General features: G+C 44.1%; 1 protein-coding gene across 4 annotated transcripts in view; it reads right to left on the bottom strand.

Moving 5' to 3' along the window:
- The window catches only part of mapta (microtubule-associated protein tau a), a 37732-nt gene extending 34660 nt beyond the window's left edge, over positions 1–3072 (bottom strand). For all 4 annotated transcript variants that reach the window (XM_037691670.1, XM_037691671.1, XM_037691672.1 and 1 more), the window contains exon 1: positions 2995–3072. The gene's annotated coding sequence lies outside the window, so the exon portion shown is untranslated. The remainder of the gene's footprint in view (positions 1–2994) is intronic.
- Between the last annotated feature and the right edge of the window lie 1086 nt (positions 3073–4158).

The following is a 4158-nucleotide window of genomic DNA, read 5'->3' as shown; positions in this document are numbered from 1 at the left end:
TAATAGCGTTAGCTCCAGAGCTAATAGCGTTAGCTCCAGAGCTAATATTATTAGAGACAGAGCTAATAGTTTTAGCTCCAGAACTAAGTGTTAGCTCCAGGGCTATAGTGTTAGCTCCAGAGCTAATAGTGTTAGCTCCAGGGCTATAGTGTTAGCTCCAGAGCTAATAGTGTTAGCTCCAGGGCTATAGTGTTAGCTCCAGAGCTAATAGCGTTAGCTCCAGAGCTAATAGTGTTAGCTCCAGGGCTATAGTGTTAGCTCCAGAGCTAATAGTGTTAGCTCCAGAGCTAATATTATTAGAGACAGAGCTAATAGTTTTAGCTCCAGAACTAAGTGTTAGCTCCAGGGCTATAGTGTTAGCTCCAGAGCTATAGAGTCAGAGCTTATAGTGTTAGCTCCAGGGCTAATATTATTAGAGACAGAGCTAATAGTTTTAGCTCCAGAACTAAGTGTTAGCTCCAGCGCTAATATTGTTAGCTCCAGAGCTAAGTGTTAGCTCCAGAGCTAAGTGTTAGCTCCAGAGCTATTTTTTATGCCATTAACTACAGGGCTAAAAACGCTAGTTAGCTCCAGAACCAATAATGAATGTTTTTTTTTTGTTTGTTTGTTTTTATGAAACCAGGATGATGAGTTACAACATTTAATTTCCCTTTTGGATTAATAAATTATTTTTTAATTGAATTGAATTGAATAATGTTAGTTCCAGAGCTAATGGTGTTTGCTCCAGAGCAATTTTTTATGGCATTAACTAAAAGCTAATAGCGCTAGTTAGCTCCAGAGCTAATAAATTAAACAGCACAAGTTGATCCCATTTGATTGTTTTGACTCATATGACTCATTGACTCATTTCCCTCTGGGATTAATAAAGTATTTTTGAATTGAATTTGAATTGAATATATTGTGCATAAGGACTAACATCCTACAAAATATAACTTTATTGTCACGTTGTAACATTTTAGCCTCGAATCGTTTTGTTTTAGTCTCCACATCATCGTCCCAGAATGCCTTGCGTCTAAAACAATGGTGACATTCTCACGCGAAAAATGTGATAAGCATGTTTTAAGTTTTAAGTGATTAAGAATGTTCACGTGTCATAAACAACAACTTTTAGTAGAATAGAGAAAAAACATCATAAGGCCAATATGTGCAGGTAGTCTGAGAGCCCTTTAAAATCTTCACAGCCACTTTATAAGAGCTGAACTTTCCCTTTAAAGTCCAGTTCGGCTGTTTTCTGCAGGTTCGGCTCCATGTTTCTCGTGCCTGCAGCAGGGAGGAGTCCCTGTCACCCTCCCTGTGGGATCCCAGCATTCCTGCGCGCCTCCGCAGAAACCACCCGCTAAAAGTTCTGCAGAACCTCGTCTGGGTCGATCAGAACATTAACCGGATCGCAGCAAGGGGGTCTCTCTTTGGACTTTTCTGAGCCCGGCTGGAGAGTCCACAATACTTGAATGAATGCATATCGCCCGCTGCCTTTTAAACTCTTGTGTGAGCTTAATCATTTAGTGCTCTGACTCTGTGATGAGGATGACTGTCAGCTACTACCACACCAACCTTTAGCTCAATGTCTTTAAGACTCACTCAGGCTGTTGTGTTGTTTTAAGGTCAGTTGGCTGTGACGGCCATCTTGAAGTGTGTTGACGCCAAAAGGAAATCAGCTGTAAGTGTGCGCCCTAAGAAAACTTCCTGACATTTTCATTGAAATCCGTCCAGCGCTTCATGAGATATTTTGCTAACAGACAAACATAAATATTTCCAACAATTAATTAATGGCGGCATTTTAAATGAAATTTTTAAATAATATGTGCGCGCTCTGACTTTGTGTTAGAGATGACTCTCGGCTACAATCACACCAAATTTCAGCTCGATATCTGTGAAAATGACCGAGTTGTCGCCATGTTCGTGTTTTGTAGTTTTGATTAGCTGTGGCGGCCATTTTGAATCAGGCGGACTCCAAAAGGTAATCAGCTGTAGAGGTGCATCAGGTGATGACTTCCTGAGAGTTTCATTAAACCCCCCCCCAGCGGTTCATGAGATATTTTGCTAACAGACAAAGAGCAGACACCCGCAAAAACATCATCGCCCGCCTGTCTCCTCTCGGCGGTGATGAAAACCAGACAGGTGTGTCCGAGGCGTGCAGGGCAGAGAAACGAAACCTGCATGGGCCCGGTTCGGTTCACCTCGAGGTGGATCACCGCGGGAGACCGTGTTTGACGGCTGCAGCCCGGCTCGCGCTCCTCCGGTGACCCCCGTGAAAAATGGGCTTGGCGTGTTGCGCCATTCCCGCACACCGTCTGCGCCAAAACCCGCAAAACATAAAAAGCGCAAGAGAAAAACCAGCGCGATGTGCGGGATGTGTTGTCTGCGCCGGTTTAAATGCGGGATTAGATGCGTTATGACGGAATGGAGGCGCGTGTCCGGGATGCGTTCAGGCCCGCGGGAAAGATCCAGAATAACAAAGAAAACAACCGAGAAAACCTCCAGAAACCGGAGGCTGCATCGACGGAAAACATGACGTTACCGTCCCCGTGAGACCTGCTGATAATGAGATTATATTCTGTCGGATTAGCGGCACAGATCCAGGACCTGGACCAGCTCGGACCAGGACCTGCTCGGACGGTTCTGATTGAATCTTCCTGCAGGAGGAGACGTCCTCCGGGGCTCCATCCTCCATTAGAGCGCGCGCCTCGCTCCTTCGATGGAGGCGAGTAAACACGCGCCGTTCAGACGGAAACGTCCTCCGCTCGCGAGCTCCATGTTTTTATTTGTTTATTTATTTTTAGAATAAAGAGGCCCGAACCTCTACCCGAACCTCTACCGGAACCTCTACCGGAACCTCTCCCCGAACCGCAGGAAAACATGACAAGATGCCGATGGAGACGGGAGGAAAGACGCGGCGGCTGCTGCGGGTCCCGGATCTTTCTCTCCGGTGTTTTCTGCGTTACTCCTCCCGGGTCGGACCGGTTCGGTGGGAGAAAGGTGTCCGGGTTTGCTTACCTGAGCGCGTGCAGCGGTGTTCGTCTCTTCAGCGGCGGCGGTCGCTCACCCGGGCGCGCTCTGGCTGCAGTACCAATGAAGGCCGCGGGGGGCGCTGCGGAGCCGAGCGACTGAACGGCTGCTAACAAAAACACACGTCTGTTAGCAAAATATCTCACGAACCGGTGAACGGACTTTTATGAAACTTTAAGGACATAATCTTTGAATATACTTTTATAACGGATAAAGTTCTGGAGTCGATTCAATTCAATATGGCCGCCACAGACGGTCGACATTCATCAACACAAACGTGGAGATAAGTCAGTCAGTTTTACAGAAGTTCAGGTAAAATTTGTGGGGGAACCTGCTGAGAATGAGAGGGAGATAATGTAACTAATTTGTTTCAACGCAGCTCAAATACAAGCAAACCACTAAACACCCCACCTGGCAGGTGGAGCCCGCCTTCCTCTACACCTGTCAGAACCAGCCACTCTGAGCCTGAGCTAAAAGCTTAAAGGGCAGTAACTACAAGCTAAAAATAGCTAAATGGAAGTCAAAAGATGAATGAAGCTGAGCAATAAGCAGCAAAACTGTAGCCCAAAGTAAAACATTAGCTTTTAATTAGCAAAAGTAGCAGAACAGCAGCTAAATGTTAAAGCTTGCTAAATTGTAGCTTAAATTACAAACTATGAAATGGTAGTTTAATCAAGCTAAATGGTAGCTTAAAGCTCAAATAAGTCAAATTGTTGTCAAAAGCTAAAAGATTAAACATTTGCTAAAGTAGTAAAGGGACAGTTAAAAGCTAAAGGTGAAAAAATAAGAGCTAAAAGCTAAAATTAGCTAAACAGAATCTAAAAATTGAAAGTAGCTTAACTTTATCTAAAGCTAACAAAAGCAAAACAGTTCTTAAAAGCTAAATGTAAACAGTAACTAAAAGTACATCCTTGCTAGTTAAAAGCTAAAAGTAGCAGAACCGCAGCTAAATGATAAAGCTTAAAGCAAAAACTCAAATATTAGCTTAAAGCTAAATGGTAGCTTAAAGCTAAAATGAGTCAAATTGTAGAAATTGTCTAAAGGTAGAAGACACTAGGTGAAAGCTAAAGGTAGAAGGCACCAGGTAAAGTCTAAAGGTAGAAGGCACCAGGTAAAGGCTAAAGGTAGAAGACACTAGGTAAAGGCTAAAGG

This window comes from Nematolebias whitei, chromosome 17 (assembly GCF_014905685.2).
Source record: "Nematolebias whitei isolate Nwh7 chromosome 17, NemWhi1, whole genome shotgun sequence".
NCBI classification, from domain to species: domain Eukaryota; kingdom Metazoa; phylum Chordata; class Actinopteri; order Cyprinodontiformes; family Rivulidae; genus Nematolebias; species Nematolebias whitei.
This window is presented reverse-complemented; position numbering and strand designations above follow the sequence as displayed.